The sequence below is a fragment of the Panthera pardus genome, unplaced genomic scaffold (assembly GCF_024362965.1).
Source record: "Panthera pardus isolate Hobbes unplaced genomic scaffold, ASM2436296v1 HiC_scaffold_25, whole genome shotgun sequence".
In the NCBI taxonomy this organism is placed as follows: Eukaryota; Metazoa; Chordata; class Mammalia; order Carnivora; family Felidae; genus Panthera; species Panthera pardus.
Window position 1 is genome coordinate 81,933,390 of NW_026526821.1, and position 14,606 is coordinate 81,947,995.

The 14,606-nt window shown below is 44.6% G+C and overlaps 1 long non-coding RNA gene across 1 annotated transcript; it reads right to left on the reverse strand.

The window, feature by feature from the left end:
- Positions 1-3,069: 3,069 nt before the first annotated feature.
- On the reverse strand, positions 3,070-13,935 carry LOC109259705 (uncharacterized). The gene is made up of 3 exons (XR_002076745.2): positions 13,813-13,935; positions 13,577-13,662; positions 3,070-4,679 (listed from the first exon to the last, which is right to left on the reverse strand). It is a non-coding gene; the product is annotated as an uncharacterized LOC109259705 (long non-coding RNA).
- Positions 13,936-14,606: the final 671 nt, after the last annotated feature.

Genomic DNA, 14,606 nt, shown 5'->3' on the forward strand with positions numbered 1-14,606 from the left:
TATTATTTGGTTCTAAGAAGGATTGAGCTATCAAGCCATGAAAATCTATGGAGGAAGCTTGGATGTGTATTACTAAGTGAAAGAAAGTCAGTCTGTCAAATGCTACATACCCAGTAAACCTCAGGGGGCTGGAGAACTGCTCTAGGCTGGTAATGGGTTTTGCGTTTCATTTTCTACGCTGTGGCCAAAGTAATCCTTCTGACCTGCGAGTGAGGTCCTTCTACTTCCCTTTACGAAACCATACTTTGGCACTGGCTGCCTCCAGGATAAAGCCAAACTCTTCTGATCTTCCTGATCTAGCCCCTCCTCTGCTCTCCAGACTCACACTCCCCACTTCCTCCTTTTTCCCTTCTGCTTTTTGGGCCATCATCGCATTGTTGAGGTCTGCTGCTGCAGGCAGAGGAGTGTACTGCTGGCCTCAGCTTCCATCCTGCGGGAAGCTTCAGTGCATTCACACCAAGGCCACACGTCCCCTGAGCTACTCCCAGCCAAGGGCTCCCGATCAGACCCATTGCTGTCTGATCTCTTCCTGGCTTCCGCTTCTCAGAGGACCCAGACTAACACACTTGCCGTATTGAATTACTTGCTGTAATGTCCTCCCCTTCAGTCAGGCTTTGCACATGCTGTTCCCTCCATACGTTAGCACTGTATCCCCTAAGCCTGGCACGGTGTGGACATTCAGTAAATACTGACGGTAATAGCCGTCAGTTCACTGAGCATTCAGTGTGTAACTGCCTCTGTGCTCAATGTTTTCTGGGTATTTTCTCACTTAATATTCCTAAGAGCTAAGTGGGTAGCATTATCATCCCCACTGTAGAGGGCCACAATGGGCCCCACCCACCACACTTTCTCTGCAGGCACGAGAAAACTGAGGTACGGAGAGTTTAAGTCACTTACCATGGCGATATAGCTGAAAATGCATAAAAAGTGGTCAGGCTTTGAATCCTGCCAGGCCAAGAACTTAGCCACGGCATTCAAGAGCCTCTCCCGTTTCTAACACAAGGCAGGACCTGAAAAACTTAGTAGGAGCTCAGCTCCAAGGCAGGGAGAGCCCAGCTCCGAGTGGGGTCTCCAAGGGAGGATTCCTAACCAGAGGCCGCCAGTAAGGCAAGGTCACAGGGAGCTGAAGGAGACCCACCCCAGCCCCTGCCTACAAGGATACTGAGCTAGAGTGCTAGAGTGATGTCGAAGCCATATTACTGTTCACTCTTTCCTGCTCCCTAGCCCAAGCTTAAACCTGACAGTGAGGATTGCAAAAGCCATTTGATCAGCGGCCTCACGCCACCTGCCTGAGAAAACACGGTGCTGTGAAGACAGTGTGTGAAGAGGGGATACGGCTGCCGGCACCCAGCTGGAGCCCTGCAGCTGTGACTGTGGTGTCCTGGCTGTGGCGGGGGGGCTTCGGCAGTGCGTGCTTCCTCCCTGCCTCAGCATCGCCATTCTCCTGTCTGTGATGCCAAGTGGCTCCCGTGTGCCCACCACTGCTGCCCCTTTGGCAGTTTCTCTGGCGATCCTGGTAGTGTCAGGCACTAGGCCATGGTACAAAAGACCTCAGAGTTACTGCAGGGGGACAAGCTACAACCAGCGCCATAGTTTCACAGAAACGAAAACTGAGCCCCAGGGAGATGCTGTGACTTGCCCAAGATCCCAAGGCCAGTTGGTGGCAGAGCCTGAGAAAGACCCTATCTGTACTTTCTTCCTCCTGTCTGTCTTCTGCCTCTTGTCTGGCTCATTTCCCCAGTGATGCTCATGCTGCTTCCTCTCCAGACCTGAGAGCCAGCCTCTCTGTTCTTGCCCAAGGGCTGGCACCGGTCCCGCCCTCCCTGACTCATGCCTAACTGCAGCAGCAACCTCCCCTCCCCCACCTCACCCCACCCCTGCCCCGGTGCCTCTCAGCTTCCATTTCTGCCCCCTCCACTCCATTCTCCACCCTGAAGCCAGAGTGACCTTCCCAATAACCAAGCCAGGTTATGCCACTGACCTATGAAAAGCCTCTGGTAACCCTGTCACCCACGATGGAGCCTCGGCATGACATCTGGTCCTCTCCAGCCCAGCCTAGACCCATCTCAGCAGCTTCATTCCCAACACACCCCTTATGCACACCTGACATCCCAGCCACACAGCTCACCTAACTCAAAGCTGCTGCAAGAATTAAATGCTATCTGACTGTGCACAGCACCCGGAGCATAATAACAGCTCAGCAAATATTAGCTGGCCCGGTAGCCTGGGCACCTCCCCACCAGGCTGGCTTCTAGTACACACCCGTGCGGGATGGATGATGGGTGAGCTTTGCTCTGCTCTCTGAGCCAGGAGACACGCCCTTAGCTGAGGCCCCAGTCAGACCTTTAACTCCCCAGATCCAGGTATACCCTCTAAGTAAAGGGGTAAAATGAAGAACACTTGCCCGCCCCACTATTTATTTCTCAGGGATGTTTTTGTTTTGTTTTGTTTTTTTGAGAAAAAACTTGGAGATAGTGCATATGGAATAGTCACATGGTTTATTCCCATCCCCCGAAAGCAGGTGAGCCAATGTCCCCTGGGATCCATACCTGCACCTGCAGGTCTCAACTTGGGACTGGGGAAGGACGCCAGGGATATTCACCCTGTGGCACAAGGGGGATAATTGGCAGTAGGTACTCAGTGTTCTAACTGCTTAGTACCACATGTAGGTGCTTGTAGGTTGACAGGCAAAAGCACAAGGGGCCTAGCTTCACGAATGCCTTGTATCACATTCACAAGTGATCAGTGAGCAGTCCCATAGCTGCAGGGGATGGCCTCTGTGAGCCTTCGTGATGAAGGCAGATTCCAACCTGCACCGAGAACCTGGAAACCACTGGTTCATTAGGTTGCCTACTCATCCATCCATCCATCCATCCATCCATCCATCCATCCTTCTATCCAGTCATTTATCCAGAGTACATTAATTTTGCCTCCCTCTCTCTTTTTTTTTTAAAGTTTATTTATTTATTTATTGAGAGAGAGAGTGACAGTGGGATCATGACCCAAGCCGATATCAGGAGATATCAAGAGTCAGATGCTTAACCGACTGAGCCACCCAGATGCCCCAATTTTGCCTCTCTCTCTTGTTTATCACCAAACAAACTGGGAAAGAATACTATGGACCGAATGTTTGTGTTCCCCAGAAGTCATGTGTTGAAGCCCCAGTCTCCAATGTGATAGTGTTTGGAGGTGGGGCCTTTGGAGGTGATTCCATTTAGATGGTGTCAGGAGGGTAGATAGAGCCCTGATGGTGGGATTAGTACCCTTAGAAGAGGATCCAACAGGATGGTGGCTGTCTACAAACCAGGAGGAGGACCCTCACCCCACACAGGTTATTCTGGCACCTTGATTTTGAACTTCCCAGCCTCTAGAACTGTGAGAAAGAAATATTTGTTGTTTAAGCCACCCAGTCTATGGTATTTGGGTATAGTGGCCCGAAGTAACGAAGACAAAGAATAAGGAAAATCAGAAAAGCAGACTAGCTCTCCCAAACTCATCATGATCCCTCCTTCTTCCCTCCCTCTTTCCTTCCCTGCTTTCTCCTATCTGGACAACGGACAGGGAGTTGCTAAGATGATACATGACAAATAAGGTATACTCAGTCCTTTCCTCCCTTTATTGAAGTTAATCTTTTAGCTGATGAAGTATTTCAAATGTATGGAAAATTGTGGAGAATGCTGTTAACTAGTCACCCAAGTACCCATCACCCACTCCAATACTCCAATGAACATTATTTGCTTTGAGGTTCTTTTTTTTTTTTTTAAGGAAACAGAATGTCACAGCTCAAAGTTGCCTCTCTCGACCCCACTACACCCCCTTCTGTAACAGCTCTTCCCAACTAGGAGGTAGTGTTTGGGCAGGCTTGGGGCTTTTACTACCTAGGTATAGCCCCATAAACAATGCACAGTATTGTGTTTTGTAGTTTTGCATTTTATATGCATGATATCATACTGTATGCTTCCTTCTACAACCGGTCTTTTAATTTATTGGATTTTTAAAAATTGCATGTGTAGTAGATGCCAGTTGTAACAAGTCAGGCAACACAGAGCTGGGTACCAGAAAAGTTAATCATCTCCATCTGCTGCTTCCAATCCCACCACTCAAGGTAGCCACTGTTAACAGGTGACAAACATCTTTCTGCACCTTTCCTTTGCTCACACAAACACACAGATGGGCTCCGATGCTGAGGGAAGAGGCAGGGAAGGTTCAGGACAGGCTGGAGCAGCCAGGGGTGGCCATATGAACAGATGTTGCAGCCTGGAGAGGAAGAGCCGTCAGAGGCTGTGGGGGAAGGCATGCAACTTCCCCAGCCGTTAACCCACAGCTGGTCAGTTTCGCCATCCATATGCCTCTCATGGCGGGCCCTGTGGTCTGAAGGCCGTCCAGGTCAGTTGATGAGCAGTGTCCTTTCCATAGAGCATCCTTGGGCTGGGACATGAAGAGGGTCTGCCTCTGGCCAGCTGGGTGACCATGCCAAGCCGTGGAACCTCTATAATAAAGGGACCACAAGACCTCTCCAGTCCTTTCCTATTGAGGACTGTCACCCAGATTGTCCTAGTTGGAAGCTGACCTGCCAGCGGGTCCAAGATGTAGGAGAAGCTTTGGGAGGCCAAGCTGGCTTTAGTTGTGACCGAGAAAGGGTTCGCAGATGATATGTGTTTTTTGACCCCTCCAGGAACCTGGAATGAGAACACAGAATGCCAAGAACATTTCCAAGTTTGTTTGTTTTTTCACTTTTTATAAGTGAATAGGACCAGACACGTTATGCTCAGAGCTGGACTGGAATGTTTTTTTCTTCCTTGCCAAAACAAGAACCGATAATTAGAGCTTAAGTTATTTTCACAGGGCAAAACAGTGAGAGAACATGAACGGGAGACCAGAGTTGCTGCACAGTGGAGACCTGCCCAGTGTTCGACCCCTGAGCCTACAGTGGTGTGAGGAAAAGTATAAACCTTGCTTGGGCTTGCAAATCAGGGTCTGAGCTAGACCATAAGAGCCCTCCCATTGTTAAATTCTGTAGTTCTGTTTTTCCTTTTTCCCATTCATTCATTCAACATTTTTTTTGAGTGCCTACAATGTATCAGTCATTGTAATAAGAGCTGGGGACATCAGTGAAAAATCAGAGAAACCCTCGCCCTTGTGGAGTTCAGAACTCCTTGCAAACAATCTCAAAACACAGAGACTTCCGCTCTTTGTCACTATTCCAATAATTCATTCATTCATCTTTCAAATGAATTGATTTCTCCAACATCCTCATGTCAATGGATAGGACAGATATTCCTGGCCCCATTTTCCCAATGGGCAGACCAAGAACTAATAAATACAAGAAGCATTAGCATGACCATTGCAACCTTTAAGGAAACACACACAGAGGTGGAAAGGCCCAGATCCCACTTCCTAGAACCCCTGTCAAGCTCCTCTCATGGGCTGGAAAAAAAAAATGGAATGTATGGATTTTCTGATTAAAAAAAGAAAATTTATGTTTATTTATTTTTAAGAATGAGAGAGACAGAGCATGAGCAGGGGAGGGGCAGAAAGAGAGGGAGACACAGAATCCAAAGCAGGCTCTAGGCTCCAAGCTATCAGCACAGAGTCCAATGTGGGGCTCGAACCCACGGAACGTGAGATCATGACCTGGGCTGAAGTCGGACACCCAACCGACTGAGCCACCCAGGTGCCCCTGGATCTTCTGATTTAATACCAATAAGAAAGCTGAGTTTCCAGACATGACTGAAGGAGCAGTGGTGAATCTAGAAAGATGATACTACAGTAAGACAAGTGAGGCTTCCTGACTCCTTGGGCAAATAAACACTGCTTGTCTTGCTCCGTTTCTCCAAAATGTTCACATCCCCCTTTGGCATCCCAAACCACACCGACCTACAGCTCTTATCCAGGCTGGGATACTGACACCTCCTCCGGGCCCACAGAGAGCTTGGTGGCCATTGAGTCCCTTCCATTGATGCCATCCAATAGCTGAGCCTGGCACTCCCTAAATTGCCCAGTGGGGCTTTTACAGGGCACTTAATAACTTACCCATGGCTCTGGTTCCCCCAGCTCCAGGCTCCCAGCCAAGTTCTCCGAATTGTTTTCATTAGCAATGAAAGGGCTTTTTAGCCTTGCAGCAGAATGCAGGGGCTTTTGTCTCCTTTCCTCACAGGGCTGTGAAGTCCCTTTCAGGCTGCTCTTCTCTCCCAGCAGGGCCCACCCATCAGAAGGCATCCAGCCCTGAATGTGGGCCCGCCAGGCCAGAAGGTGGCTCCCAACAACTCCCCAGGTGTTCTCAAGTTGGCAGCATGAGCAGAACAGGTTATCTGAATCTAATCTGCCCAAAAAGTGTGCTGGAGATTTTAGGATATCGAGTATCTATAGTGCATTAATTAAAATGGGAAAAATAATAATGCGTTCCCAACCTAACCAAAAACCCCAACCAATAGCCTCTCAATCACTAAAACACTCAAACACTTATAAACAATCCACTAAGGAGCTCTAAATAATATAGATCAGTGGTTCCTAAAAGTGTGGTTGCAGACCAGCAAGCATCAGCATCCTGTGGAAACTTAAAAATGCAAATGTTCAGACCCCAAACTAAACCTACGAAGTCAGAAACTCTGGGATAGAGTCCAGCTGTCTGAGCTTTAGCAAGACCTCCAGGAGATTTAGATGCATGCTAAGGCCTAGGAACCACTGATACAAAGCATTGAACAATTACCTATTTAACATTTAATGAACACATTGGTGGGTACCTTTGGGGTTTTTGTTCGTGTTTAAATTTTATTAAAAAAATTTTGTTGAGGTATAATTCAACTATTACATTCAGGTGTACAACAGTGTTAACCTTTGTAAACGTTGTAAGCCAGTCACCACAATAAGTTTAATTACCAACTGCACCTTACAAAGTTCATACAAGATGATTGACTATATTCACTGTTCTGGACATTACAATCCCACGACTTATTTATTTTATAACTGGAAGTTTGCACATCTTGATCCCTTTCACACATTTTTTCCCCCAACACCACTCCCCTCTGACAACCACCAATCTGTTCTCTGGATACATGTGTCTGGGTTTTGTTTTGTTTTGTCTTGTTTGTTTCGTATTTTCGATTTCATACGCATGGGAAATCAGGTGATATTTGTCTTTCTTTGTCAGACTTATTTCGGTCCTAATACCCTCAAGATTCATCCATGTTGTCACAAATGGCAAGATTTCATTCTTTTTTTATGACGGAGTAGTATTCCATTGTTGTGTGTGTGTGTGTGTGTGTGTGTGTGTGTGCATGCCACATCTTCTTTACTCATTCTTCCATCGATGGGCATTTAGTGTTTATGTTGTCTCCACATCTTAGCTATTGTAAATAATTCCACAGTGAACATAGGGGAGCATACATCTTTCCTAAGTAATGTTTTCATTTTCTTTGGATAAATACCCAGTAATGGAACTACTGGGTCATATGGTGTTTCTGTTTTTAATTTTTTGAGGGAACTCCATACTGTTTTCCATAATAGCTGCATCAATTTGCATTCCCACCAACAGTGTGGGAGGGCTCCCTTTTTTTCACATTCTCACCAACACTCGTTATTTCTTGTCTTTTTGAGTGTAGCCATTGTCACAAGTGTAAGGTGATAGCTCATTGTGGTTTGGATGTGCCTTTCCTGGATGATTAGGGATGTTGAGCATCTTTTAATGTGCCTGTTGGTGGTCTATATATGTTCTTTGGGAAAATGTCTATTCAGATCCTCTGCCCATTTTTTAATCAGATTGTTTGTTTGTTTGTTTGTTTTATTATTGAATTGTATAAGTTCTTTATCTACTTTGGGTATTAACCCCTTATCAGATATGTCATTTGCAAATCTTCTTCATTCAGTAGGTTGCCTTTGTGTTCTGTTCACTGTTTCCTTCACTGTGCAGAAGCTTTTTAGTTTGATGTCGTCCCATTTGTTTATTTTTGCTTCTGTTTCCCTTGCTTTTGGAGTCAGATCCAGAAAATCATCACCAAGACCGATGTCAAGGAGCTTACTCCATATGTTTTATTCCAGGAGTTTTATGTGCCTGAGCTTTAGAAGACAAAAGCCTATTGATTGCCCCATGAGGCAAGAGAAGTTGCTACTTCCAGGACATACCTATGGGGGTGGGGAGGCAGGTGGAAATATAGGTACGCGGGTATCATTTATCCCTCAGTGAGCCTTAAAAGACACCACTGATTTCTTCATCAGGAGAAGCTGCTAAAGCCACCAGTTTGCACAGCACCTCACAGTTTTTCCACCCCAGAAAGGAGAGGAAGGCCTCCACCCAGATCCCAGACTACATATTTGGAATGGGCAGACCCTGTCCACCCTCCCTTAACACACACACAGAGTCCCTTACCTGCAGAGGTCACCTGAAGCAGCAGTGTCAGGGTAAGGACTCCCTCACTATGCAGCTTCTTATGGGAAGCAGTGAGCACAAGAGTTTTTGTTTTGTTTTGTTTTTGTAAAGAATGCAACACATTCTCTATAATGATTATTTATAGTGATTATGCATAAAATTACAGTTATGGTTTAACACATAATACAGGAGAGACATTATGTGGTGAGGTCAGCCTTCCCAGGAGACAAAAGACTTGAGTTTTTCAGAATTTCTATTATGACTCCTCTAAACTGTAAGCCCTCAGTGGTCAGTGTCCCAAGTCTTAATCATCTCTGTCCTCCCACACTCAGACACTAATGGCCTCTGTAATGATTTAGTGAATTAACTTCTTTCTGCTCCCTTTTCTTTATTGAAGCACCCAAGTGAAGATTAAAGATAAAATCCTTGCCTGATAGGGGCGCCTGGGTGACTCAGTCAGTTGGGCAGCCCACTACAGCTCAGGTCATGATCTTGCGGTCTGTGATTTTGAGCCCCGCGTTGGGCTCTGTGCTGACAGCTCAGAGCCTGGAGCCTGCTTTGGATTCTGTGTCTCCCTCTCTCTGCCCCTCCCTGCTTGCTCTCTATCTCTCTCTCTCAAAAATAATAAACAACAACAACAAAAAATCCTTGCCCAACATGTCCCTGTGGACCTGTGGGAGGACGCACTTGTGATGTTTGCATCTGAAATGAGATCAGTGTGGCCTAACTCCCAGAATTCTGTGAACAAAGGGGTTGAGAGTGTCCATAATCCTTCCAGGGAGTAAGAGTTAGTTGGCCCCTAAAAAGAGCCCACTGTACATGGCAGGTCCAGAATTGAGGCCAGCATCCATCAGTCCAATAGAGAAGTTTTCCTCAAAGAGGGAGACCCTTGTTTCTCTCCATCATTAGATACCCAGAACCATCTGAACTCTCACTCTCCAAATGTTTGCTGCAAAAACAAGGCAACATTTTTACTCAAAATTCACTATGTGAATCCAACATCATCCCATCAGAGAATTGTTGTGGCTCCTTCAACAACGTTGAAGTTTCTGGAATCCCGGATAGGGGCTGTGCTATAGACACATCTCAGCTCTTAGTAGTTGTTCGTACATATTGTGAACATGTTTTGTAAGGAAGTTGAAAAGCCTGTGAATTAAGTAGCTAGCTTAAAAGACCTAAAAATCCCCATAACTTAGAAGAAGAAAAGTTGAGAAGTGATAAAGTATATTTGCAAGAGGTGAAAACATGACAGGCATAAATGTAGCCATGCACATATCCCATCTAACATGTGTACAATTTATTTCTGTGCACTCAGTGCATTAATTTTGGATCTTTAACGAATAATTTCAATATTTATATTACATTAAGGGACTGCCTATAAACTCCTCGAGGGAAGTTGTGATGCAAAAATGGGGATCATATGAATGTAGGTCTAGGTGTAAAGCTATTTCTGATGTTTAGCAAAAGGATATGAAATCAAAGCAATTGTCAGCGAATTTTATCAAACCGCCAAAAAAATTTGTTAAGAGAGAGAGAGAGAGAGAGCAGGGGAGGGGCAGAGGGAGAGGGAGAGAGAGAATCTCAAGCTCTCTAGGCATGGATCCTCATGCGGGGCTTGATCTCACAACTGTGAGATCATGACCTGAGCTGAAATCAAGAGTCGGACACTTACCAGACTGAGCCAGCCAGGTGCCCCAAACAGCCAAAATTTTGGTTAACTGGAACCCTCAAGTAACTATTAGATTTTTCTAAACTCTAAAATTATGAGGAAGAAGCAAGTCCCCTGACAATAAATTCAAATTAGGACTATAACCAAAATGAATGAAGCCAAAAGCCATCTCACAGTGCTGGAGTATAGCACCTCAGCTCATGCTCATAAACTACAACGATCAGTCCTTGCATCATGAAGGACCCTGATTAGGAAAATGGCAAGACGATCTGGAGATGGATGGCAGTCGCAGAACAGTGTGAATATACTTAATGCCACCGAATTGTACACTTAAAAATGGCTCAAATGGCCAACTTTATGTTATGTATATTTTACCACAACAAAAAAAGAATATGGCGAGTCATTGACTTTCTTGGTTTTGTAGGCATTATTCCAGGTGTTTAGTTAAGACTCTTTGGGGGCGCCTGGGTGGCTCAGTCGGTTGAGCGTCCAACTTCGGCTCAGGTCATGATCTCACGGTCTGTGAGTTCGAGCCCCGCATCAGGCTCTGTGCTGACGGCTCAGAGCCTGGAGCCTGCTGCGGATTCTGTGTCTCCCTGTCTCTCTGCCCCTTCCCTGCTCATGCTCTGTCTCTCTCTGCCTCAAAAATAAATAAAAAACATTAAGAAAAAAAAATTTTTTTAAAAGACTCTTTGGTTGCAGAAAAGGAAAATTGTAAGGAAGCAGGGGTACATTGCAGAACCCAAGGGCAGGAATGCTAAGAGGTCTCGGGGAGGAATAGAATCGGGAACTGACGGGCCATGGAGACTCTTCTTTGTCTCAGCATTTGTCAGTGATTCTATTTCACCCACATGCTCTCTACAGCTTGGTTTCTCTGTCTCTCTGGCCCGCTGAATGGAATATGCTCACTGCCTTCCTCTCTCCACGGCTCCCGAGTTCACTCCTCATGCTTATCCTCCCACATTAAGAAACTTGCAGTCTCTCACTCCCAGCTCCATATTCCGAAGAAAGGGAAGCTGATTGGCATCTCCTGGTCAGGTGGCCTCCCCTGGTCCAATCAATCCAGGGGTGGTACAAACATGCCAATTTTCTCTGGGGAACCCTGAATGATGCAGCATGGCATACGTGGTTTTTTGGTTTTTGCTTTTTGTTTTCATTTTACTCTGTTCCTTCACAGTTCAATACAAGAGTCAACTACTGTAAATAAAACAAATCTCCAAATTGAGGTCAACTATTCAGCATGCCTAACAATTTCTAGGTTTGCCTTAACTGAACGAAGTCTGAGCTCTTCATTTTTGATCGCCAGGGTGAGCATTTTCATTTTCCACTTTACATTTGTTTTATAAAATAACCACTGCGGGGCGCCTGGGTGGCTCAGTCGGTTAAGCGTCCGACTTCGGCTCAGGTCACAATCTGGCGGTCCGCGGGTTCGAGCCCCGCGTCGGGCTCTGGGCTGATGGCTCAGAGCCTGGAGCCTGCTTCCAATTCTGTGTTTCCCTCTCTCTCTGCCCCTCCCCTGTTCATGCTGTGTCTCTCTCTGTCTGAAAAATAAATAAACGTTAAAAAAAAATTAAAAAAAAAAAGTAAAATAACCACTGCAAATATAATTAAATATTTAAATAATCATCCCCAAACTGTGACATTGAAAAAAAAATAATAAAACTCCAGAACAGAGCCGTTGGCTGGCAAGTGACTCCACTGTGTGAGAGCTGGAAATGTTCATTTTTCTTAGCTGATGCACGAGTGTCCGAATTTGGCATACAGCCCTCAGTTTAGGAGAGTCAGTTAGAGGGTAAAAAGGAAGTTTAGGTTGTCTTAAACCCCAGCCATTAACGTGGAGAACAACCTACGCTAAGTAGCAGTGAGGTGTAAGTATGTAGTAAGTCTCAAGCCAAATTTGGCAAGTGACCAAAAGCAAGGCAAGGAAGGCCATAGAAAGACTGAACCAAGGACAGATTATGTCTGCTTTCAGGAGGAAGGGTACTAGGGCTGGCATTTGGTCTGGGCCTTAAAGGATGGGAAAAATTCTGACACATAGATAAAGATTGTTAGTGTTTTAGGAAGTCAAAGAAATAATATCCTTTTTTTCCTCCCTCCTGAGTTTTGAACTATTTGAGACACAGACATAGGAGTCTGTCTGATGGAAATGAAAATATCATTCTTGTTATTATAGAGCTGTTAAGATAACATGACTAAAGTCTGTGGCCAGTGGGTTTATGAAGGCTTAACCTCTGAATTAGACACATTCCCCGGTCTGGGGCCCAGTTGGATGAACGCTTTAAAATGCACAGCAGGGATGTCAACCAGAATACAGGCCCATCCTAAAAGAGGAAGGGGCTGGGGCCAGTGTGCCCAGGTCTTTCTCTTAGAGCCACCTACCAGATTGTCACTTCTGAGATGAAGACCGAGGGAGAGGAGGGGAAACGGTGTTAACAGTTATCTAGGAGAGGGAGCTTTTGTTAGCTAAGACATAAATGGGTGTTGTTGTTGTTGTTGTTTTTTACAACGAGTGTGTATTATTTTCATAACAGGTATTATTTGTATACTTAAAAATGAAGCCATTCCCTGGAGGACATTTGTTCTGTGCTTTGAGGCAGGGGTAGCATTTACCAAATGACTTGTGAGCTCATGGTTGCATACCCTGAAATTGCCTCTACAACATGCACTCTACCCACTTCCCTTACCAGTAGAACCCTGGTTTTGTCCAGGGTGCCCAGGTCATAAGACTTGATTTTTCTGAGCTCCTTCACAGTTAGTAGCAGTCATGTAGCAGGGTTTGGGGCAGTGAGATATAAAGGTATATCTACTGAATGGGCTTCCAGAAAGATGTTTTCCTGATGGAAGGAAAAGACTCAGTTGCTTTGAGACTTTTGCCTTTTGTCCTTGTCCTTTCTCCTGCCTGAGGCACAGATAGACTTGACATCTGGAGCTGCAGCAGCTCACTTGTGACCATGAGGACAAAAGTCACATGCTAAGGATGGTGACCCAAGGAACTAGACAATGTTGGGGTCCTTCATGACATCATAGAGTCACTGTACCTATTCTGGTCTGCTCACCTCCAGATTTCTTATTGTGGGGGAAAAATATATTTAGTTAAACCATTGTCAGATTCCTGTTACATGCAGGCAAATGCAATCCTTTTGTATGCCTGCCCATGTACATCATTGATTGATTACTACAAATGTCACATACCTGATCACATAATTTCAGCTTATGTTCATGATAGTAAGCAACGCTTATTCAATATTAAACAATTATACAACACTAGCATGTGTAACTTTGATCTATGACCAAAATAAGAAAGCTTTAAATACAAAGAAGGATCTTGAGGTTCTAAATGGTATCTGAACCAAACACAAATTTAGACCACTTTAAAGTGAAGATAAGCAAACTGAGCTTTAACTTTCTAAAAGAAAAAAAAATCTAGGTGTTTGTCACCCCAGATGAAACAATGAACACTATTTAGAGTAGCCTAATTTAAGAGGACACAGATATCACACAACATATAGCTTCACATCCTTTCCAACTTTGCTCCAATGTACCTGGTCAAGGTGGGACTATTCACAGCACGCAGCACTTCAAGCACAGGCCAGAGCTGCATCTGATAGACCTCTCAGCCACAGCAAGGCTGTTTCCAAAAGAAAGAGGTGACTTTTAAAAGACATACAATATTTAAAACACAAATACATAAAAGACACAAAATATACAAAAATTTAAAACACAAATAGATAAGACGCAACATATATTAAAACTATTTAAAAAGTTTTATAAGGGGTACCTGGGTGATTCAGTCAGTTGAGCATCTGACTCTTGATTTCAGCTTGGGTCATGATTTCAGGGTCATGGAATTAAGCCCCGTGCTGGGCGTGGAGCCTACTTGGGATTGTCTCCCTCTGCCCTTCTCCCCTGCTTGTGCGCATTCTCTCTTTCTCTAAAGCAAAAAATAATAATAATGAAAATGTTTAAAAGTTTTATAGGAACATGAAAAATAAAGACATGTTTTGCTTGAATTTTTTTTTCCTTATGGAAATTCCTCTGTGAGACCTTTACCGCTGCCTTCTTTAAAACCAGCTTACATTACAACAGACCCATGTCCGCTGGTGTTCTATTGATACATTATCATTCTTAATGTATTCCATGGTCAAGGTTAAGTAAGTTTGGGAAACTCTATCCTAAACTGATAAGATCTCTAGTTTAACCTAAGAAAAGTTTAAAAATCATAGTCCAAGGGACACCTGGCTGGCTCAGTCAGAAGAGCATGCAACTCTTGATTTTGGAGTTATGAGTTCGACCCCCCACATTAAGTGTAGAGATTACTAAAAAAAATAAACTTAAAAAAAAAAAACAACATAGTCCAAGAATAGGAGTTGGTGTGGTCTAGGAAATCCAGGTTAACATGCACAAGGAGAACCTACTAGTTGTCACTTTGATTCAGCTTTCTATTGCATTTTTTTATTTATAAAATAATCAGATTATGCAAGTAGGTCATGTTCATTGCGAGAAATTCCAACAATGCAAAAGTATACAAAGGCCTTACCTGCTGGACTGTACAGTCTGCAAGGGTTGGCCAGA